The sequence below is a fragment of the Ctenopharyngodon idella genome, chromosome 12 (genome assembly GCF_019924925.1).
Source record: "Ctenopharyngodon idella isolate HZGC_01 chromosome 12, HZGC01, whole genome shotgun sequence".
Taxonomy (NCBI): Eukaryota; Metazoa; Chordata; class Actinopteri; order Cypriniformes; family Xenocyprididae; genus Ctenopharyngodon; species Ctenopharyngodon idella.
The window spans coordinates 15,240,500-15,265,777 of record NC_067231.1 but is presented as its reverse complement, the minus strand read 5'-3'; the positions used below and the strand labels follow the sequence as shown (position 1 = coordinate 15,265,777).

At 36.4% G+C, this 25,278-nt stretch overlaps 1 long non-coding RNA gene across 2 annotated transcripts in view; it reads left to right on the top strand.

Moving 5' to 3' along the window:
• The first annotated feature begins 1,570 nt into the window (after positions 1-1,570).
• The window catches only part of LOC127523873 (uncharacterized), a 32,495-nt gene continuing 8,787 nt past the window's right edge, over positions 1,571-25,278 (top strand). The window contains exons 1-3 of one of the 2 annotated variants that reach the window (XR_007932962.1): positions 1,571-2,041; positions 9,221-9,320; positions 15,895-17,351. This is a non-coding gene — a long non-coding RNA (uncharacterized LOC127523873). Of the gene's footprint in view, positions 2,042-9,220; positions 9,321-15,894; positions 17,352-25,278 lie in introns of those variants that run through there. The other variant, XR_007932961.1, reaches the window with a different exon arrangement.

Sequence of the window (25,278 nt, the reverse complement as noted above, 5' to 3'; positions counted from 1 at the left end):
TAAATTAGGTAATTAATAAAAAATAAAATGATAAAAAACGGTAATCACTTTTTTTTTTTTCATTCATTACATTTTTGCTTTGTTTGGAGTATTTTCAAAAAAATCCAGAACTCCTTAAAATGTTTGTTTTTGACTTCTTTTTCACAAAGTTGTAGAAAAAATAATTTCATCTCACACCAACTTTCTTCCACCATTAATTTGCTGCATCTCAAGTAGGCCATCTTAATTTCAGTTTGAACGCATGTGTGAGTCTGTCTGACAGCAGTTTTATTTGTATTTATTAATTTATTTAGTGTGTAATCACATTCAGTGAGAGCAATAGAGTACCTCAGGGATGACGTGTTTTTGTAGGCAAAACCCGGAAGCAAGTTAGCATTTTAGGACTTCCGGTTCCATCGCCCCGAAGTCTATGGGTTTTTTGAATGGGTTTTTGCTAAATCGCCTGAAATAAGGTTTGTGGTTAACAAAGCCTCTAAATATTTTCACGTTTTGATCTATGACATAAAACACACCAGTTATAACCCGCTTGTGATTTTTATTGTGTCTTAAAAACGGCGGTTGCTAACAAATTGCTAAAAGGGACTACTTCCTTTGGCGGGGACTTTAGACGTCATCATGACAAACAGGACATTTGGACAGCATTTCTCATGAAAAAGTGGATAAGTATTCATACACAGCGCAGATCATAATCAGCGAGCATGTTTTTAAATAAAGTTGCTTTTTAAATAAAGTTTGAGGAAGCTTGGTGGTGGTGACGTTGATCCGCGACCATGGTGTGCTGTAGTCTGAATATAGCCTACTGTTAGCTTTTTATATCTGACGACTTTATTTAGGCTTCGAAATGTATAAATGTTGTGTTAACTTGTAAAGATTATCTTGATAGACAAAACGTGTAAGTGTCATAACCCTTTGTTAAACACAGAGCTTATTTTTTGCGATTTTCCAAAAGTCTATGGGAAAAATGCATAGGCTTTTGATCAAGGGAACCCGTGCGCCGCTAACTTCCGGGTTGGCCTACAAAAACACATCATCCCTGAGGTACTCTATGTTGGCTTGTCCACTTGTGAGTCGGTAGTGTAGTATATTATAAGATCTCTTTATAGCACCTTCCTCTCATGGAGGTTCATCACTGCACACATGCACTGCGCAGCACTCAAAATATCTTCCTGGTAACAAGGAAATGCCACTTAACACCAGTCCAGAAAATTGTCTCTGTGATGTCACTTGCATAACTAGCATGAAATGCCCTTATAATAAAAAAGACAATGAATAAAACATGTTCAATACCCTGTCAGGTCTGTTATATTATTAAAGTGGACTTCTACATCAAAGCACATCATGGCTTCAAGCAGTGAATGCTTAGCGTGCATTGAGAATGAGCCGGAAAGTCATAGCACTGGACAGACAGATAACTCACTAACTCACTGATGTGATTTTTTTTATTTTTTTTTGTCTCACAGTTTAATGTCTGCTAGGCAAAGATTACCTAACCAAAACCAATTACTACAGATGCCAAAACCTTAATAGCAAACCACGTAAAATGCTCGTGAGCACGTGATTACTTGTGCGGCCACGCGACATGTGCTGCTAATTAACTTTCTTCTCTCTCATATCATCAGTAATGGACAGTATTGTTTTAGAAAGCGAAGTTAAGTTTAACTACATTCATATTGTTCGTTCATCGTTGTTAATTTTTTTAATGAATTATAATTATTAATTTATCAGCGGATAGCGTCGACAGAACGGCTGATGATTGAATCACTCTTTTGAATCAGTTCATTTCAATCAGTTCATCATACGGCAAGCATCATAGTAAACGGTCTGACTCGGTTTGCGATTCGTTTTTAATAATTCAGACAGCTCTCAAACTCATACTCAGAATTGTTTGCAGCGGTTTAAAACGCCAAAAAGAACAGGATTCATGCAACAAAACGAGCAGTTGAATGAAGCGGAATCTTTAAAATGGAAAATGCAATCGTATCCTGTCGTTTGCGACGAAGATGGCCTACACGTGCAGCATACCAACACCTCAGTACAACAGGTAAAGTCTTTTTTCAACAAAAACAATACACATCAGTGTATATATATATATAACGTTAAACCTTAAGGAAATCTGTATACTCAGTGCATTCATTGCTTATATTTTTAAATAACTTCTTTAGTAACGTATTATTTTAAATACATGCTCTGTACTTGGAAATATGTGCAATTTAACCTGTTCTCAGTTCTGGCAGGCATATTCAATTATCTTGTCCAACTCCAGGTTTTATTTCTGACAGAGTTGAATTGTGAGCTGATGGAGACTCACTAAAACTCTTTATATAGTAATATTTGTTGTTGTTGCGTATGAGGAATTATTCTTTGTGGTTTCATGATTTTATTTACATATATATTTGGCCTTGATTTACATGCCTTATATACATACATCTTTACATACTGCAGACACACACACACACACACACACACACACACACACACACACACCTACACCTGTTTGTATGGGTAATTTTGTGAGGACATTCATTAATGCCCAGCCCCTTACCCTAACCTTAACCATTACAATTAAGTGCCTAACCTTTACCCCAACCTAAAAAAATAGCCCTTTAAAGTCACCATGAAATCAAAATTGATGATTCTTATTTTTTTCATGGAGTATTGCAGTTTTTATTATAAATGATTTATTCGTGCACATCTTTTTATACTATTTTTTATAATTTTTTTTACAACATGTCACTCAAATGAGATCAAATGCAATATTAAGAATTGCAACGTGATTGGTCTCCTCAGAAATCTACGGAGCCCCGCACATGACATGCAGGCAAAAAATAGTAGGCTAAATCGTGCGCACGTTTTACTAAGTCATTTCCTCGATTTATAAATCGTGTGCACAATTGACTTTTTTCCACCCCTGCATGTCATGTGCAGGGCCCCGTACAAATCAACTGTTTTTTTGTTTTTCACTGGCATGTCTCTTGGGTGTTGAAGAGTAGTGCATCTTTGAGCCTAAATTCAGTACGAGTAAAATACTTAAGTACTGTTCAAATCAGATACTCTAAGGCAGTTATTTTTTTTTATCCATTCCGCATCTCCCACATATGTGTTTTAGCAAGGCGGTCTGTGTTGCAAGTTGGTGAATGACGATACTTGCCAGGTTACATTAATTTATCCAGTGTAATACCCGGACACCGCCACACAAATGTGGCTTTTTGTTAATGACTGTGCTACTACAGGATTTAACACATAGTAACAGCTCAATACCAGTTACAAAATACACTGTAACAGTCTGTCACAGGCAATTCTAGTTGCATTTTTCAATTAATTTCTTAAATTATCCTTTGACTATGTTCTGGCCCGCCATCTAGTGGCGCAACTTTTTTTTTTGGCCCGATGCCAAACTTAATTGCCGACCCCTGCTCTAATGGGGCGTTCACACCAGATGCGACTTGCACGAATAAAGACCGTAAAAAGCGTTTTTTACAACTTACCAGATTGTCCGACCTCCTCACTCACTTTCTTCCAAGCAAGATCCTTTTTATTCCTGTTTCTATAAAAGTATGAAGATGTATCATACAGCTCCGGGTATCCACATACAGCGACGATGATATTGTCCTCCATTGTTGTTTCGGATTTCTGTCTCCGCTCGCTACGTCGTAATCACGTCACTACTAGAGCAAGCCCCTGATTGGTTAACGCAGCGCAAATTTTCGCCAAAGTTCAAATATTTCAACTCGCGCGAATTTCAATGCCCGAAACGCTCTATTTGCGCCGCAGGATGTCTATTTGCGTCTTTGCGTTGACTTAACATGTAAATCACTCATGCTTAACGCTTCATTCGTGTCTGGTTTACAGACAGGGTTTAGATTAAGCCCGAATTAGGCCTTAGTTCAATTAGGGCATTATAGCATTTATAAACTTGAATTCGAGAAAAATTACTGGTGTCCATCTTGAGACAAAACAATGGCAGTGATGTATTTTAAGACATGTCAGTACAAGTTCCTTTCAGTTAAAATAGCTCAAACACACATTTTAGTCTGGTACTTTTACTCAAGAGTGGTTTTTAGGTACTCTTTACACCTCTGGATTCTTATATTTTTCCAGGAAGATAGTGAATATACTGGAGACCCAGAACGAGACGTACTGTACTCCTAAAAGGAGAGAAGTAAACCAGAGGAAAGGATTGTTGGATTAAATTAAACAAATATAAGTTAAATAGTGATCTTAATTTGTTGGTTTGTCAATCACTTGTTTGAAAAAATACTTAAATCTGTTGTAACCTCAGTTAGACATTTGTCAACTCTGTCAGTATTTGTCAATACTGTCAGATGAAGGTTTTTGTTAATTATAAATGAAATATTTTCTTTTTTAAATTTGTGTAAAAATATTAAACCATAATCTGAACTGCATGATGTCTTATTTACCTAAGAACATTTGGTTATATCTGCTTAATATTAAAAAGGACGGTAGAGAATTAAGGAATTTAGTAACTTTTATTGAACAATTAATACATAATTGAAGACTTCACACTGTTGTTGGATGGATCAAATTAAAATAGCATACTTTTTAGTGTGTTGACAAAAGTTATCAAATAAATTAATGTTAAATTTTTAGGAAAAAAAGTAAACATTTTCATAACCTGTTCCATTACATGGTCCATTTTCTGAGACCTTTGTCTACAAAAATATTCTGTAACACTTTATTTTAAGGTGACAGTTACATGTTACTACTTGTACTTACTATAGTAATAACAGTAAAATACGCATAATTACAAGTAACCAACCCTAAACCAAACCCTAACCATAACTCTATAGTAAGTACATGTAGTTAATTAGTATTACTGAGTACGTATTTAAGTACAATGTAACGGTCACATTAAAATAAAGTGCAACCAAATATCAATTTCTAATAGTGTAGTATTAAAAACAAACTAACATCTAAATTTAAAACATGTTTTCTCCCTTATCTCAAGAATCAGTCTGTCACAGTTGACAACTTTTTTTAAAGAGACTTTTGAGAAATCTTAACTAGTATTGTTGTGAAGTAGTTTCACAAAACAAGACATTTAATTGGATGTCGTAAGGTCTGGTCCATACTGCAGCTTATTGTAGCATTGTTAAGGCAATCAGTTGGACCAGCTATTTTCGGTTTTGGGCCAAAATGGTTTCTGGAGGGCTGAAATCAGTGACCGTTTAATTAGCGCTTCTCAATGACATGTTTTTATGGAAGCATTTGGGTAGAAATACTCAATTTGAAATGTAATATGCAAAATGGCAATGCAATATGTAAAGTGGCAATGTATTTCTGTATTTTAATTGACATTTTCCATACCATATGTGCAACATTTAGAGCAAATGACAATTCAAATTCATTGTAATTTACATTTGCCATTTCCTACACTAGTTTTAACATATAATTTAAACATACATTTTAATGTTTTATAAGTTGCAAAATTAAAATGTATTACAGAAATGATTAGAAATGTTGAACATGTTCAAGCAAAACTTGTAGCAAAATGATCATTTAAATGTTATTTTTTTTAATTGCATTTACACACAGTTAAGACACTTGCGACTGCATTTTCATTATATATCATGCGATCAATGTAGAAAAATTCAATGTGGATTTGAAAATGCATTTTGAGCCATTTCCCGCCCTGCCCTGTCAATCATTGCATCAAGGCGGGACCAGGTGTTGGATACATGACGGTGGCAGAGCTAGTAAGAGCAATACATTTACTGGCAGATGAAGTGGAGCAAGAACAGAGAAATGTCAATATTCCTTAAGATTATGCACTCCCCTCAGTGATAGAACCAGTACGTTATTAGAACCATAGATATTCCTTGTTAAGACGTCTCGCAGAGAACACACCTGGCACTCGTGCACCTTATTTTGAGCGTGCTGGCGTGTCTGTTGAAGTGCTGAAACCGCTGCGTCTAGTGAGCGGTGCTTATCAACAGGTTACTTCACTCATAAATATAACCTTAGACAAGCTGTTCGAGATTATTGCTTGCTCTATGAGTATGATTGTTTTTCTGTTTGTGTTTTCAGCCAAGTGCATCCTTAATTTTCTTTTTGGTTTTGGCCCAGAATTTTAATTTCGGCACGTCCCTAATTACCAACTAGAGATCGACCGATATGGGTTTTTCTATAACCGATGCCGATGTTTAGAGGTCAGGGTCAGCCGATGGCTGATATGTGCTGCCGATTTTTAGGGCCGATATCTTGAAGTTTTCCCCTTCATTTGCATGCTAAAATGTCACACTAATAATAAGTGGATGCACAACATTTCTAAACTTAACATCATTTATTGAACACTGACTTGATTTACATAAAAGTTTTAGAGCATTTATCAAGCTGAAGGGGAGCCAATGGATATCACAGAAGAAGCAATGTGCAAACTTTGCGGAAAAGTTATGCCGGTAAAAGCTTAACCTCGGTCAGTATTCAAAGTGAAAGTAAAAGTGACGGCGCTGTCTGACGCTGCATTAACGGAGCATTTTCTCATTTAGAGACGAATTTCAACATAATACGCTGATAACGGTATATAACTGTCTTAATTTATTCCATTATTTCTCTTGTGGCCCGTATATATAGTGAAACAAATGAGAAGAATGGTATTTCGTGTTAAACAGCTTGTTTTTTTTTTTTTTTTTTTTTTTGGAGTAGCCTAAAGCTGCTCTTAATTTTCATTTATGACTGCAGTGTTAGGAAATACTATAGACTGTTAATAATTTTAATTATAGGTCTAATTCATTGTATAATAGACCTAAAAAATGTTTAAAACATTTTCAAAGAGGAGCTGATAGCCTAATCTTTTATTATCCTCACAGCACGTCAGTTATGCGGTGATGCGCTGTGAAATTATTGCGGGGCAAATTTATTATAATATTAATTTAATAATAAAAGTAGCTTACCTAATAGTAATAATAGTAGACTAGAAGAATGTAACAGGCTTACATTAATTGGAAATGCCAAATCCTCTTAATATTGACAATATTTGTCGGAGTAATGTAGCCCTCAATCACGCTGCAGTGTTTGTGAGAGCTGCCGCCTTCTCCACCCCAAGCACAGAGTGAAATTCTCCGACTCCGATACAGGAAAAATAAAACAGAACTTATAACATTGGGGCTAATATGTTAGCAAGCAAGCTGCTGGTAGTTCTGGACTACAGTCCTTAAAGTTAACTACAAGTAAGCAAACCTTCAACCAGCTGTAGCATTATGCCAGTTCCTGGCGGTTCTATGCTATCCGTTGTTTCTTTCACTAAGTGAAGCAACACTACATAGTTTACTAGTAATATATAGTAAATATATGGCCATAGGACTTTGAAATATCAGAATTTAAGCCTTAGGCTACCTTTATCTCCCAGGACTGTTGTTGAATCTTCCAAAAGTTTCAATTCACATGCGGCAGCAGCACATTCCACCGCACCAATAACACAGGTCTGCCCGCGGACGTGCCTGGCTTTAAATCGCCGCTACTAAACACGGATATCGGCCGATGTCGATGTATTAAAAAAAGACAAATATCGGCCCGATATATCGGTCGACCTCTATTACCAACATAGTTTAACGATTCAGTGTTTTCAGGAATCATATTTACAAATGTGTACAGGAGTAAAGTGTACGGCAACTACATACTGCATGTTAATTTGTTGTTTGTGCAAATGAACTGTAATAATCGGATATTAATTTCAATCTCAAATTATAGTGATGTCTGATTCTTGAATCGTTCTTTAAATCTGGTAACCGGTTGAGCTGGTTCACCGAATCAAACTGAATTGAACTTTAGTTCCAGGTTGATGATACAAGACGCATATCCAAAGTAGCATGCATTCTCCTTGCACAATAAGCATGTGTTGACAGGTTATTGAAAAGTGTGCTCTGATTTGCGGTGAAAAAGAAAAAAAAAAGAATCTAAAGGAGAGAATGGTTGCTTGCTGATGAGTCGCAGACAGGTTGCTGAGTCGCATGATAAATATCTCACGGGCATTGGCAATCCATCGGCACTTCTGTTAGATCGCATATTTGATAATACACACTATTCAAATGTCACTCACGTGAATTTTGGGCATTTGTCGGTGATTTCCACAAAACCGTCTATGAAAATCTGGTCTAAAATCGTGCTGTATGTGCCTAGCATAACTTGAGAGTTTGAACCAGTTCAAACCATAGAATATAAAAAAAAATATGGACGACGCACCTTCACACTCTCCATTGTAGATAAGTGAAGCCGCCAATGTCCAAATATGGCGCTGACATCTTGGAAACCGAATCTGCGCAGTAGTGAATGTGAAGTTGAGCCACGGTATCAAGGCCCCGCTTACACTCCCACAGAATCGGTTAGTACAGTTTACTGCAGAACAACTCATGATGTCAGTGATATGGATATGTAGAAATTAAAGTTGAAGCTCCAGTCTTCTCCAGAAAAAAAGTCCATTGGTGCCTCAGTGACTACGCTCAGTAACCCTGTTTTTTATAGCATCAAATAACTAAACCCAAATTTATTTAAAAAAAACAAACACACACACACAAAAAAAGAAGAGTTGAACTTACATTAGCATGATTAAAATCTGCATAAAATGATATAAACCATCTTTGGAAAAAAATGTATTTGAAGTGTAATTTGATTGTTTAGCTTGTCTAACGTCCCAGTAGATTGCACGGAGAGGGCGGGGTTTATGAACTATACTGCATTCAGCCTCCTGGGGGCAATCAAAACGTTTTGGCTTCACTTTTCAGGACTTGTGCAGCACACTTGGTTCAAACTGTTTCTTACTCAGTTCTTTTTGAATTAGACATGACCGAAAAGCTGACTTTCAACTCTGCCTGCAAGTGGTACTTCAGATGTGCGTCTTGCATCATCAACCCAGAACTAAAGTTCGATTCTATGAACTGGCCCGTCTGGTTACCGACTTAGATTCATTTAAGAATTAAACGAATTAGCAGAGAATAAGTGTGACATCCTTAATGACAGTCCTATATTGTTGAGCCAATGTGGTTCAAACAACCGAGGTGTTACCATATTACTGCGGTTTTGGAAAACAGCCATGACTAGTTAGTTAATTTTTTCTAATGATCCATGGTTAAGCAGCAGATTTGTAAAGTAATGCACCCCAGAGCCGTCTGAGCCCAGAGTGCAGGGTAGCATTCAGCTTAATTTAGAGTAGTTCGAGGCTTAGCATGTTACATTTGAGTTTATTGACAAATGCTCCATTCCATAGGTTGCACTGGCTGGAGAAATCCATACTGTCTGTATTTGCTGATACAGATGAGGATCCTTGAAGTAAAATTTGATCTGAATTTGATCCGAAACTTATGAAGGTAAGACGTGCGAGCAGCACTGCATGTGAAGTATTTGTGGCTCTGGTATGTTTTGTGCAGTGCCCTTACTGCCCCTGGCTACTTTTTAATTGGATCTCCCTAGACATGTAAACATCACATTGAGTATGCAACAATGAACAACAGATAGGGGAAAATAAAGAGGGAGTGAGTTGCTTTGTTAGTGCATCAATTAGTTGGGACTCTCGTTTATAAGGGCAGTCCACAGAGACACTCAAAGAGTTTGTGCTAATACATCTAGAGGAGATCAAGACATTTTTGTTAACAACAATTAGTAAGCCTTGCCCGTGAAGTTAGACACAGGTAAATGTGGCCGTAGACAAGCTGGTAGTATTTCACAGGCTGACAGAAACAGGAAGGGTTTCAAAGGGAACATTTGTAGGGTTTCAATTCTGCCACATAAATTGGTTGAAGCATTTGAGAGCCTATTATAATATCACAACTGGCCAGTAGTGTAAATCTAGCCATTATGTTAAGATGGTGTCTTAAGATCTAGTATGACCCACTTTCAGTTAATCAAGGGGCAGTTAGTCTTACTTTTCGGTATCAAATTAGACCAGTCTACATTTTTATGTAACTGACTCAAAAAAGATATGATTGATGATTAACTTGTAAGACTAGTCTTAGCAGTTTATGCAACCGCCCCAGTGGCCAGACTTGAAGCTCTGACCAACCTAATATGAATGACCTACACTCTGCTGTATAACACATGCCTGAATATTTATCAGATACCTGAGGAAAATGTCTGGCGTTTGAAAAATGGGCTAGCAACGGGCCTTTACTCAACAGTTAATTAATATTTATCATTCACAGCATAGTTGAAAGAAAGATGTGTGGGTCCTCAGGAACTTCTTTTTTGCTGACTATAGACTTTAAAGGCCAAATAATATTAGGGTAAGAACAAAGTGAGAGGTTGAAGATAGTAGGTTGTCATGTTCTCCTTGTTTTTATGAAGTTTGCATTTTTTACTTTCAGAAGTTAGTTAAACTTTTCAGAAAACCGCATATGGGTCAATGATGTGTACGAAAGTCTATGATAAAGAAACATCTTTTAAAAGTCTACTTTAAAACATGTGCCAAGTTGGTTTCATATGGTTTTGAATTTACTTTTTATAAGAAAAGCTTCAATTTAATGACATTGTGAAATAAAAATATATGAAAAATATTAGATATGTGCAGTGTTGGGTGTAACGCGTTACTGTAATTAAATTACTTATCCACTGAAAAAGTAAAGTAAGGGATTACTGTTCATTTTTAGGTAATTTAATTACAGTTACTTATAATGTACTTGCGTTACGTACTGTAAATTAGTTCAACAGTTCTGTTTAAATCAATATTGAATTTAAAATCTAAATTTGTCGTCTAAAGGTAAAAGTGAACGCTGCCTCTTTAAAATCGTTAGCTGTAGTGCAGTTGCGCGTGAGTTCGCAGCTTCGCACCAGTTGGCTGCGTTGTTGCTGTCTGAAGATGTCGGCAGAAGCGAGTGGCTGTTTTGCAGAATGGAAATATTCCAATTACTTCACTTTTTTGACACAGGTAGGCAAGAACATTACGGTAAAATGTAAGCTACTGTATGTCCTAGGGAGAAAAAACTGTGCGCGCTCTCTGAGAGACGGTCTTCAGTCAGTGCGCTCTCAACCAAAGCTCACACACATAGCCGCCTCTCGCGAGTGTCAGTTTTTTGCGGTTTATTACACATAAACGTTCAAATACACATCAGTTATGTCAAAATGGCATATATTCGCGTTGGTTATGTGAATGTGAACAGCATGTGTAACAGCATATTGTCTCCGTTTATTAGGTCTTAGTGACAGCAGCCTTTAAAACATGCTACTGTCTACTATTGACTGTCTGTATTATAAATGATAATCAAACAACAAAAGAAAAGCTTTAATAAGGATTAATCTATATTTAATTTATACAGTTTTGACTATGCAGAGTTATTTTATATTTGATTATTCAATTTCTGTGGTATTTTTACTTACTACTATTAGACCTACCTGAAAAAAAAATATAGCATTGTTTTATTTGTATTTTTATATATTTTTACTGTGGTATCGAGTATTGTGCACTTTTGGTGGTATCAGTACCGACTACTATATTTTTGGTATAGTGACATCCCTATTTGTTACTAAAAAAAAAAATTAAGCATTATAAAGTAAATAAAAGTATTATAGTATATGTTTTAATAAAGTTAAAATGTTTTTAAAAGCTATAAAAGGCTAAACTATTCCATGTTTGACTAAATTATTAAGAGTTTCCTTTCTCTTGTCTATCTGGTCAAGGTTTATAGGGATTTTAAGAAGTAATTAGTAAGTTACTTATTGAGTAATTAAATTACTTTTCAGACAGAGTAATTAGAAAAGTATTTTAAATACAACATTGATGATGTAATTAGTAATTAATTACTTTTTTGAAGTAACTTACCCAACACTAGATATGTGTATCACACACATCTAATAACAAACAACACATGGCTTTGATATTGTGAATGAAATTAATTGCATTTTTTATAGTATTTTTCTGACAAATGAATAGATGGGCAGTTGGTACAGTAGCACTCTCAGTGCAGCTGCTATGTGTACATCGTTTCCCCTGTGCCATTTTGCCATTTCACGCCATTCCTTTCCTGTCATCACCTGAGATGAAGACAGGAAAAGTGCAGTTGTAGGGTGAAGTGGGACCTAAACAACTGTGACATTGATGGCAAACCTCAAACTCCTTCCTCAAATTGACCGTTCCTCTCTCCTCAATCATGTCCCCATTCATTAGTTTCAGCTCACTTCCTCTGGCCCAATCTCGTGAAGAGGTACTTTACCTGGATTTTACCCAGCATCAATATTCTAATGGGTTGCAAGGGGATTATGCATGTGGATTAAACCTGGGGCAGATTATCCAGGTGAGTTATGTCTTTGCAAACCTGTATCACTTTAGAGAATTAGAATAACAGGACAAAGAGCATCCCACTACAGGCCAAAATGGCAAGCGTTTATGCAAATGGAACTTTATTTGTTACTTTTTTTTTTGAGGCACATTAGTCACAATAAGAGCAGAGTCTCTGTGAGCTCAAGCACAATGTTCTGCGTGGTTAGCTTGACTGGATTTGTGATGAAAGCTGTTAATGCGGACAGCTCTTGGATCAGAATTGACCTTTAATGGAGGAGTCAACCTAACCCTACTCAGAGACAGGCTTATTCTCTATTTACTTGGCAGAAAAAAAGAAAAGGGAAAAGAGAGAGAGAAATAAACTTTATTTAGAGATAAAACAAGGCTCTAAAATATCCTGGAGTCTTTGCTGCGTTGCAGAGAGGGTACAATCACCTTGAAATGATGATTTTTCACAGGTCCAGTTGCATTGGATAAAAACGGACTGAAGCTGAGCTAATTAGATAACTGAGCTAATTAGATACACGCACAGAAGGATAATTCTATATACTATTCCCAAATTTAAATTCTGTCATTATTTATTCACCCTTATGCTGTTCTGTGCTGTTAATTCACTAAGGTTGCGACTGATATTCTGTTTGCAGTCTCAGGAACTCTGTGTAGTTACTGACTAGGTGCTTATATGAAATTATATTGTGAATTATTATTATTATTATTATTATTATTTTTTTTTTTTTATAAGGTGCATATTTTGTCAGTAGTATTTTATGAAAATAAATTACATTAGCATATTTTTTGTTTTAGTATTGCTGTTTAATATGCATTTAAGGCCAATTATTGGATTACATGTATGCCGCTTTTAAAAACACTGAAAAAAGCCCCAACAACTTTAAAATGTTTATGAAAGCACAACATTTTAATCTTTTAAATGTATTTATTGGTAAAGTGTTAGATCACCCAAAATGTGAAAATTATCCAATAATTTACTCACCCTCAAGCCAGTATATGACTTTTTCCTTTCAGTTAAACACAACTGCACAATTGGATTTATATTAAAAAATATTCTGGCTCTTCCAAGCTTTATAATGGAGAGAATAGTAACCAATATATTGAAGCCCAAAAATGCACATCCATCCATCTGAAAGTAATCCATACGGCTCCAGGGGGTTAATAAAGGCCTTCTGAAGTAAAGCGATGCGTTTTTGTAAGAAAAAAAAATCATATTTATAACTTTATAGACAATAATTACTAGCTTCCGGTAATATCCATCCACACGTTCACGAGAGAGTTGAGTTCTGGCGTAGGGCTTATGGGCGTAGCATAAGCTGAGAGTTGACTCCTCTCACGGTTCAAACAAATAGGGCTGGGCAACAAACTTAAGCTACTCTGACATTTGTCTTAAAAATATTTAAAATAAATAAAACAAGAATTTTTAGTTCTTTTGCAGCTCATGTACTTATTTATTCTCCTTTTTCTTTTTCCCCTTTTTCTTCTGTTCTCAACTTTTTTTTTTCCTCTTATTACATCTCTTATTACATGTATTGTTCTATCTATCTATCTATCTATTAGGAAACTTATAATAGAGATATACACATACTTAACACACTTCACATACTTACATGTACATCCTATTTTGTTTTATGTGTTTTGTATTGATGGTATCATCTGACTGTTTTGTCTTATATCCTGCTTTAATAGAAAAAAAAAAAAAATGTTGTTTTAGACTTCTAATTCGTGACCGGTGTTTTGTTTTGCTCTATCCTCTATGCTTCCACATTCGTCAGTACGTCATGCGTCAGATCAAAGTTCACTCTTCCGGCCTTTCATTCTTTTAAAAGCCTTTATTAACCCCCTGGAGCTGTAAAGAGCTGAAAGAGCCAAAATGCTTTTTTTTTTTTTTTTTTTTAATGTAACTCCGATTGTGTTTGGCTGAAAGACATATACACCTAGCATGGCTTGAGTTTTGGGTGAAGTAACCCTTTAACTCAACATTTGGCTATAAAATTTAATTTCTTTGTATATATTTATTTAAGTACTAAAAATCATTAATGGAACTGGAATCATTAAGAAATTCAAACTGGGTCCTTTAAATTTTTCTCAATTCCCATACCTAATCTTCACACAGGTTGGTTGCATTTTATTTTACAGTACATGCACTTGCAGTGTACTTATTCAAGAAAGTAATGAGCAATATAAGGTAACCACATGGGTTAAGATTAGGTTTAGGGGTAGGTTCAGGTTTAGTACCTAGTTATTACCCATTAATTGTAATCACTCTAATAAGTACATAGTATGTACATGCGAAACAGGACGGTAAAATGTGCTACCCACTGGTCTTTTCCATGAAGTGTCAACAGGCTTTTAAGCTCCAAAACTGCTAAAATTCACTATAATAGACCTTATTCAAAGCAGTGCCATGATGGGTATAAAAGCGAGGTGGTGAGGGATAGACTTACTGTGTTTTCAATTGCATCCGCTGTAAAATGCTGTATAAAGCTCCTAGATCGCTTATAATTTTCCACAGATTGTTGTCTACTGACATTTCTTGGAAAGAGATTTTGCAGTGCTTCGTCAGCAGAATGATCCAAAAACACATTAAGTAACAGTACAACCCACTGAAGAGATGTATGTCTATCCTTCATAGTGTCGCTTTGATTCTCATTAAAAATGGTGCTGCTGTGAATAAAGGTCTATAGCAGATTAAAAGTAGTTGATATGACTGTTAAAGGGGTCATGAACTGCATTGTTTTATAATGTTTAATGGAGTGCATTTATAATCTTTACATCAAAAATGTTCATAATTTAGAAAAAAACATGGTTTTAATCTTATAAAATGTCGTGTTTTGTTGGTGTGCTAAGCTAACATGCTAGTGAGCTCATAGAGATGCACCTGTTCTGAGCAAATAAATCTGAATTGTAAAGCTCACTGATTTTTATTTTTTCAAGAAGGGCATTTGATACAGTTTCAATGAAGGTGAAGTGAGAAGTTTGGTAAAAGAAATGAGGGATTAAATCTACTTGAAAAGAACATCATCAGTAATTATAATAGAGACAAAAGAAAAGAATAATTAGAGCCATAAGCAGGCCGGAGACGTGTGAATGTGTGCAGGAGAGACTGAAACCGAATGGAGCAGTTAGCACCACAAAACAATAGAGACAATACACTGAATAGATGCTTAGAAGATGGCAATAAACATCAGTTAGCATTTTAGAGTCTTTTCAAAATAAAATCACATGACATGGTCTTGAAGATCTTTAGATTTAAAAAAAAAAAAACATGGTCAGACATGTGGCTTTAGCTGCAGTGCATTTCTAGATCGCTAACATCACTTTTATTTCCATAAAGATATTTCATAAAAATAAATTAACTTTTCAAAACTTTGAAGCTATTTTTATCTATTTTCTATTTTGTGACAATAATAAATTATGACTTTACAATAAACTGCAAAGTGTCTGCTTTCAAATTAGACCAAACTTTGCTTTTAGTGCAAAGGGTTCACGAACTGTATCTGTTTTAGTTTGGGTATGTCATTTCTTGGAATTTTCCAAAACGGGGGTGCTGGCTAACAGGTTAAAATAAATATATTGTACTGTTATAACATGAGTTTGTGCTTTTTGGAGTGCAATAAGAGAAACGCATCACTAATCAAAGCAATTTCTTCTGTGTCCAGATTTACAGGACAATCCTGCTGCCTACGCCGATAGTTTTAATGTCATTGTGCCCTTGAACTCCAAGCTGAACTTCCGTTTCCTCAAGGTACAACTGTTGGCGTTGGCGTTGTGTTCGGACCTCTCTGGCAGTGTGTGGCTGTGCGTGTTCAGGTAGAATTCCTCAGATTATGCGAATCAAACCTCATTGACCGTGAATAAATAGGTGACAATACTTTGTTTAAGGTTTAAATACTCCCATTTGATTAGATGATTCATCCATGTAAAATTACTGTAATGATGGGGCAGGGTCAGAGGGAATTTTCTGGAATTATAATTGTTTAATTCCTGCATCGGGTCAATCTGAGATTTGTTCAAAAAGCAGAGGGCTCTGGTTTAAAGCATCTGTTACCAACACTTGGATTAAGGTATTATTCTCAAATCAGTGCTTGTGGCCTCATTAGTAGATCAGGTAAGGTGTTGAAGCTTGCCCTTTGCTTTGAATAACACTTTACTCCTGGGAGGCATGAACTTATTGCTCTGTGAAGTGCTTCACTCACAATAATTAAGAAAAGATCATTCAGTTTATATTGGATACATAATGAGCAACGTTCACTGTTAGAAATATTGTCTTGTCTGATTAATTGTGAGCACACTGTTAATTAAATAAAGCAAAGAAATGTACTCTGCATAGGATTTAGAATTTTCTGGGTTACAGTCACATACGAGTCAACCTGACCTAAAAATTTAAAATACTAGTGATATATAAGATTGAACTTGTTCATGTACGTGCATTTTACGTGTTCACACAAATTATAATAAGACATCTGGACACAGATGTGAAAATATAGGTCTAAGGTAATGGGAAAAAATCTGTGTACAGAAAGCAGTGCATTTATTTGTCTTTTTTTTTTTTTTTTTTTTGTGTAAATGAACATTTTTTTTTGTTTCAAGGCTTGTGCTAGTCAGCTATGTGTTCCTATTGCTTTTACTCTTGTTACTCTGCTGTTACTAAGCAACCATCTGCAAGAGAGCTACTGTCACTAGACGTGAATCTTAATAGTGTTTATTATAGAACTTTTTTTTTTTTTTTTTCAAGGTCGTAAATAAGCATTTACATTTCTGCATTTTTAAAGTGTGAACAAAAGTTCTTGGCAGGAGGGCCAGAACTAAAAGAGGAAGTGTGTAAAGAAGAACTGTAAGAGGCAGAAATACACAGCTCAGTAATGTAGTCAGCCGCAATGTTAGGCAACCCATGTGCAGTGTTGGATAATTACTTCAAAAGAGTAATTAATTACTAATTACATCATCAATGTTGTATTTAAAATACTTTTCTAATTACTCTGTCTGAAAAGTAATTTAATTACTCAATAAGTAATTCAACTAATTACTTCTTAAAATCCCTATAAACCTTGATTGGATAGACTATAGAAAGGAAACAGTACAACCAAAAGTGCACAATACTCGATACCAAGGTAAAAATATTTAAGATGCAAATATAACAATGCTATATATTTTTTCAGGTAGTTCTAATAATAGTAAGTAAAAATACCACAGAAATTAAATAATCAAATATAAAATAACTCTGCATAGTCATAACTGTATAAATTAAACATAGATTAATCCTTATAAAAGCGTTTCTTTTGTTGTTTGATTATCATATATAATACAGACCAATAGTAGACAGTAGCATGTTTTAAAGGCTGCGGTCTCTAAGACCTAATGGACGGAGACAATATGCTGTTACACATGCTGTTCACATTCACATAACCAACACGAATATACGGCAAGACGGGCATTTTGACATAACTGTGTGTATTTGAATGTTTATGTGTAATAAACCGCGTAAATCTGACATTCGCAAGAGGCGGCTATGTGTGTGAGCTTTGGTTGGGGCACACTGACTGAAGACCGTCTCTCAGTAGTTTTTTTCTCTCTAGGACATAGCTTACATTTTACCGAAATGTTCTTGCCTACCTGTGTCAAAAAAGTGAAGTAATTGGAATATTTCCATTCTGCAAAACAGCCACTCGCTTCTGCTGGCATCTTCAGACGGTGACTACACAGCCAACTGGTGCAAAGTTGCGAACTCACGCGCAACTCACTACAGCTAATGATTTTAAAGAGGCAGCGTTCACTTTTACCTTTAGACGACAAATTTAGATTTTTAAATTCAATATTGATTTATACAGAACTGTTGAACTAATTTACAGTATGTAACGCAAGTACATTATAAGTAACTGTAATTACCTAAAAATGAACAGTAATCCCTTACTTTTTTCAGTGGATAAGTAATTTAATTACAGTAACGCGTTACACCCAACACTGCCCATGTGTTATTGCAAGGTTTACATTTTATAGTGCATTTAAAATAAGATCAGCTGGTTTTTGACTTGGTAATATGGTAACTTTATAAAAAGGTCTGTAACTTTTTTTTTTCTCTCTCCTTACCTTAGCCAGATTTACAACGGTAAGCTTGTAATGATGTTTTCTAAATAAAAAAAAAAAAAATAAAAAAAAAAAAGAGTGGTACTGGTAGGCTTCCGCGGGAAATTCAAGCATGTTGCCGTTTGTCTTTGCGTCATTACGTCACGTCTGTTTACATAATAAACAAGTCCCAGCTAGCAGGCTATATCGCATCATATGCTGCAGGTGGCGGATCATTTATAGCCTTTTCTCACAGCAGCTGGAATAATTAAACTTATCGTTTTGATGGCGGATTGTATGGTATGACAAATGGACAATTAGAGATTATACTACAGAAATTGAAATCTACAGGTAACGCTAATACACACTAAATACACGTAGCCACACAATGCTGATGTTGTTAAAATTAATAATTTGAGAACAAAGTATAACAGTAATAATAATTTGCACGGTTTGTGATATGAGCTAAGCAATTGTTAGATTTAATCACCATTGTTAGAGTGATACAGTTGGTCAAAACTAAAGTGGCAGATTTGTTACTTATGTTTAGATGACATTCCGGTGAAAATTCTTATTTTGGTCATACTGTACTTCCAAGACTACAATCTGTGATTCCGAAGTACCTGTGCAGTGACTGACAGCCACACATTCTCCTCAAAGCACTAGATTCATCCACGCTGAGAAGCCGTGCCAATGCACAACCTCATGTAAAGATGATAATTCCGCAAATAACTGCAGTTGCAGATTTCTAACAGAGATGGTGAAAAAGAGGCAACTTACGGACTGCAGCTTTAACATTAATTTAACAATTTTTCTGCTCAGTGATAAAGTATTTATTAATCATTATTCACATTAGCTAATAAAAATACAATTGTTCATTGTTAGCTCATGTCAGCTGAGGTGCATTAAATAATATTAACAGAAACTTTTGATTTTAATGATGTATTAGTGAATGTTAAAATGAACATTAAAGGGTTCATCCAAAAATTAAAATTGTCATTACTCACCCTCATGTCATTTCAAACCCATAAGGCTTTTGTACATCTTCAGAGCACAAATGAAGATATTTTTATCGCTCAGGTTTCATTCTGAGCGATTTCGGTCCCTCCATTGACAGTTTACGCAACTACCAATTTTACGCTTCAAAAAGTTCATGAAGAGACTGTTAAATTAATCCATATGTATTGAGCGGTTTAGTCAACTTGAAGCAGTGCTTCAGAAAATTGATTAAACCGCTCAATACATATGGATTAGTTTTACAAACTCTTTATGAACTTTTTGAAGTGTCAAGGTAGTAGTTGCGTAGACTGTCAATAGAGGGACAGAAATCTCTCAGATTTCATTAAAAATATCTTCATTTGTGTTTCGAAGATGAAAGAAAGTATTGCGGGTTTGGAACAACATGAGGGAGAGTAAATGACAGAATTTTCATTTTTGGGTGAACTTGGGTGACCACTGTGACCAGGGGGTCATGGTTTAGATAGTCTGAGTGTCAGAGGTCATGCCCACGGGACACCCACACACTGAACATAAGAGATGTTTTCACGTGTTTACCTATGAGATTTCTGAGTGAAGAATTCACTGTATGTTCTCTCAAATCTATACTGTAAGATTGTAGATGCAGGTGAAGTACCTCACTGAAAAGGAAATATCTGCAGCATATGCGGGAAAATATGAAAGCCACACTAACATTGCAGCTTCCCAATTGAGTATTATATTCTGATAGCCTGAAATTGCCTGTGGGCACTAAAAAGTGAAGAGACATGCTCCAAACAGATGTACACTGGGAGTGTCTGATTGGAATGGCTGTTGACCATTCCAAGGGCACACATGCTTATTTGATTTAGATGGAGTAAAATTCTGAGAACAAACTTGACACATCTACAGCTAATTTCTTAGGTGTTTTAAATGTAGATTGTTGCACTGCTATTTGCTTTAACTTTTGCCAGTCTTGAATGAATGAAGTCTGGTCGCATGCCGGTTTGTTAGCGACATTTTCCCGTCCCTAAACGTGACGTTGAAAAAAACAAACTGTTATTGGTCGATTGCTTTTGGCCAATTGAAGCAGCTATCTGCTTAAGTTGAGTCTTGCCACAAGAAATACTGGTCTAAGCCTCTGTTTGTTTCTTCTGAGAATACCATCTCAACAGCTATTTGTGAGCACATTTTTATGTATATCACATTTCTGTCAGGATCACTATCATGAAAGATGATTGACATTTAGCATATAGTTTGGATTGGTGGTATGGTTCTGTTCTGGGCAAGAACTCGCTGCCCATCCATGCAGCCTAGCATGTGTAAGAGCAGGGAGAGCAGGGTAAACGAAACAAAATCAACATAAATGTATTGCATATATCATTAATGTTCAATAATTTAATGTGTAACATAATTCAAGAAATTAGTCTGATTCAAAGGGGAATCAGAAGGCCTGACTGGACGAGAGGAGGAGCTGGGGATGGAGGAGGGTAATTGGCTCCTGAGCAACGCAATAGCTGCTAATAATACTGATTGACCTTATACAGGTGCTGGTCATATAATTAGAATATCATCAAAAAGTTGATTTATTTCACTAATTCCATTCAAAAAGTGAAACTTGTATATTATATTCATTCATTACACACAGACTGATATATTTCAAATGTTTATTTCTTTTAATTTTGATGATTATATCTGACAACTAAGGAAAATCCCAAATTCAGTATCTCAGAAAATTAGAATATTACTTAAGACCAATACAAAGAAAGGATTTTTAGAAATCTTGGCCAACTGAAAAGTATGAACATGAAAAGTATGAGCATGTACAGCACTCAATACTTAGTTGGGGCTCCTTTTGCCTGAATTACTGCAGCAATGCGGCGTGGCATGGAGTCGATCAGTCTGTGGCACTGCTCAGGTTTTATAAGAGCCCAGGTTGCTCTGATAGTGGCCTTCAGCTCTTCTGCATTGTTGGGTCTGGCATATCGCATCTTCCTCTTCACAATACCCCATAGATTTTCTATGGGGTTAAGGTCAGGCGAGTTTGCTGGCCAATTAAGAACAGGGATACCATGGTCCTTAAACCAGGTACTGGTAGCTTTGGCACTGTGTACAGGTGCCAAGTCCTGTTGGAAAATGAAATCTGCATCTCCATAAAGTTGGTCAGCAGCAGGAAGCATGAAGTGCTCTAAAACTTCCTGGTATACGGCTGCGTTGACCTTGGACCTCAGAAAACACAGTGAACCAACACCAGCAGATGACATGGCACCCCAAACCATCACTGACTGTGGAAACTTTACACTGGACCTCAAGCAACGTGGATTGTGTGATTCTCCTCTCTTCCTGGGACCCTGATTTCCAAAGGAAATGCAAAATTTACTTTCATCAGAGAACATAACTTTGGACCACTCAGCAGCAGTCCAGTCCTTTTTGTCTTTAACCCAGGCGAGACGCTTCTGACGCTGTCTGTTGTTCAAGAGTGGCTTGACACAAGGAATGCGACAGCTGAAACCCATGTCTTGCATACGTCTGTGCGTAGTGGTTCTTGAAGCACTGACTCCAGCTGCAGTCCACTCTTTGTGAATCTCCCCCACATTTTTGAATGGGTTTTGTTTCACAATCCTCTCCACGTTGCAGTTATCCCTATTGCTTGTACACTTTTTTCTACCACATCTTTTCCTTCCCTTCGCCTCTCTATTAATGTGCTTGGACACAGAGCTCTGTGAACAGCCAGCCTCTTTTGCAATGACCTTTTGTGTCTTGCCCTCCTTGTGCAAGGTGTCAATGTTCGTCTTTTGGACAACTGTCAAGTCAGCAGTCTTCCCCATGATTGTGTAGCCTACAGAACTAGACTGAGAGACCATTAAAAGGCCTTTGCAGGTGTTTTGAGTTAATTAGCTGATTAGAGTGTGGCACCAGGTGTCTTCAATAATGAACCTTTTCACAATATTCTAATTTTCTGAGATACTGAATTTGGGATTTTCCTTAGTTGTCAGTTATAATCATCAAAATTAAAAGAAATAAACATTTGAAATATATCAGTCTGTGTGTAATGAATGAATATTATATACAAGTTTCACTTTTTGAATGGAATTAGTGAAATAAATCAACTTTTTGATGATATTCTAATTATATGACCAGCACCTGTATATAGGGAAGCTGTGATAGGCGTCGTATTCCTATAGGTAAACGTGGATCAGCTAAGAGTCAGCTGATGCAAGGTTGATTGATGTGACCTGCCAGAACTAACGCTACGCTTGATATTTAAGCCAAGCTTTTAAAAACTTGTGGTGTACACTACAGTCTTCAGGCTCAGTCCCGGACTGTGAGTGTATTTAGCATCGTTTGTTGTTTAGTTTTGGCATCTGCGGTTGGAGCCGGAAATGGTGAAATGATTTCCGACTTAAGCAGACAGCCGCACACACACACGATATAGTGCTCCTTCAGATGGAGGTTAATCCTCATGTTCATGGACACAATGACATTTCAAGCTGCAGTAGGGGTGAAACGGTTCTCGGTAAAAAAAACGAACCTTACTGTTCTGCACACTCGGTTCGACACGCACTTGCACCGCGGTTCATCTCATATCTGACAACGCATATGCATCTGTTATATGGTTTGTAGAAAATAAAAAAAAAACAGACAGAGTTAGGCTAATGTATGTTCTGTTGATGGATACGCATTCTGGCTTCCCCTAAACTTTGTTCAGTGCGAGTGCCGTATGCTCTATATGACCAGTCATTTACGCCTTCATCACCCGGGTGTTGATAGCGCACGAGCGCAGGTGAGATCTGAACAGCACACGTTGCTATCTGTGTTTAAACTAAACTCATTTAAGCCATGCCAATTTAAACATTTGAGTGCAAGTCGCGAAAGAGAACTTACGAGCGCGCTGTGAGAAGATTTGTGCACTCATCCGCACGAGGAAGCGCGTGTACAGCGCGCAAATATTGAGGTCTCTTTCAAGTCTTGTGCTTGAACAGACATTCACAGAAAATTATGTCAAAATGCTCGTCTTGGCGAGTATCCTAGCAAGCATAGTCAGTTATGTCTTAAGTGAACTTATACACTTGAGAAAGAACGCATGTGTTCAGTATCACTGTACTGATCCGTGTATTTTGTCTTAAAGAGACAGCAGCCCTTGCATTCCTGCTGTCTGAATGTGTTTTTAATGTTAATCAAACATCAAAAGACAAGGAAATCACTCACTGCTCATGACTGAATAGTAACTTAATAATTAATAATGATTAATCTTTATTTAATTTATACAGTGAAGATTACATGCAATGTTGTTTTACATTTTATTAGCTGCTGTACCTGAAAACTGGATACATGGAAAAACCTGAAAAGCTTTATTTATTTGTATCTTTGCTTTACTGCTGTTCGATTATTTGTTCTTATTTTCTTTATTTTTATTTGACAGTAGTAATTTTTTATCTGAACATAGCACATACCGAACCGTACCGAAACCGTGAGCCTAAAACCGTGATACAAAACGAAACGTGAGTAATCTGAACCGTTGCACCCCTAAGCTGCGGTGTGAATCACAGAATAGACTTGGACAGACATGGACAATTACAAAATAGCGCTTTATTAGTTCACTACAGAAAAACAAATGTCTTTTTGTATGTGGAATCAAATATATTGATTGCTTTGAGACTCTTCACTTTCATGCCAGATTCGTTTAGTCACACGTGCATGTCGTGCAGCTAATACTAGAGATATCAATGTGCTGACCACCTAAATTGTAAATACAATTTTTCCTGTAGCGTGAAATCCAGGTGAGGGATCTGTGCTCTAACCCTGCAGTCTACTATGAACTTCCCAGAGAGACTGGAAGTGGGGCAGTTGGCAGGAGTGAAAACCCAATTAGTCAAAAGTGACATGTTTCCAACACCCTCCCTCTGCATTGGAACTTTTTCATTTGGCTGTCTGGGCAAAGGTTGCCCATTTCCTGGGGGCAGATTCATCTTAAGAGCGATGCTAGTGGATTCTGAAGACACTCTCTTTTGAGTGCTGTGGAATTCACTTTATAACAGTCATGCTGCCAGTCCATCTGTGGCCTGTGATATTCCTGTGGTTTCTGTGATGTACTACTGCAAACAGACATTTTATATTTCCTACAATACATGTCATTTACAGATTTTCACCCTAGATATTTATTTGGAGACAATACATTTCACAAATTCCATCCAAACAATCTGTCATTCCTACTATACAGTACATTTTCAGATGGTCATTATATTTTTCTTAATATATGCATTCTCATGAATGCTTTCATCATAACTAACAGTGCAAACAAGATGTAAATAGATTCATTGTGCAGTGTAGACAGCATCACTGATTATAACGGGAGTTTAGGTGAGAGTCCAGAACAAACTTTGATTGTTGTCTGTAGACTATATAATTTATCTCACACCGTGTCCTAACCAGATGCGATGCGACGCCGTGACACGTGATAAAAGGTATCTTTTCCGTGTTTTTGTCCTAACTAGCCGTGACGGCGACATGCAATGATTCTATTTTAGAAATGGTTTCTATTTTTCTGCGACGGACACCAACAGAAAGTATGATAATTATAATCTCAGGTATTGATTATGTACTTTAATGTTAAAAGCATATAATGTGAGTTTGAATATCATTTTGTGTGTCTTTTATAGTCGTACTGAAAACAACAATGGACAATTCACCTCAGATCTTTAAAATAAATATAATGAAACAAGAACGTTCAAGCTGTCAACTCATTGTGAACAGAAGTGTATTCTATGACAAAGATTATTTCAGTATTTTCAATAATGTTAAAATGGTGTAATATTCATGAATTTGATTATGTACTTATTCATTTCATTGCTAGTGCCGGGAGCTTGCAGAGAGAGCCTGCCCACGTGCTCTTCTGATTGGCTGTGGTTTTTGATTGACTTTATCGCGTCTCATAATCACGTCTGGTGTGGACAGGCAAATTATTTGTCGCTGGAATCTTATCGCATCATGTCTGGTTAGGACAC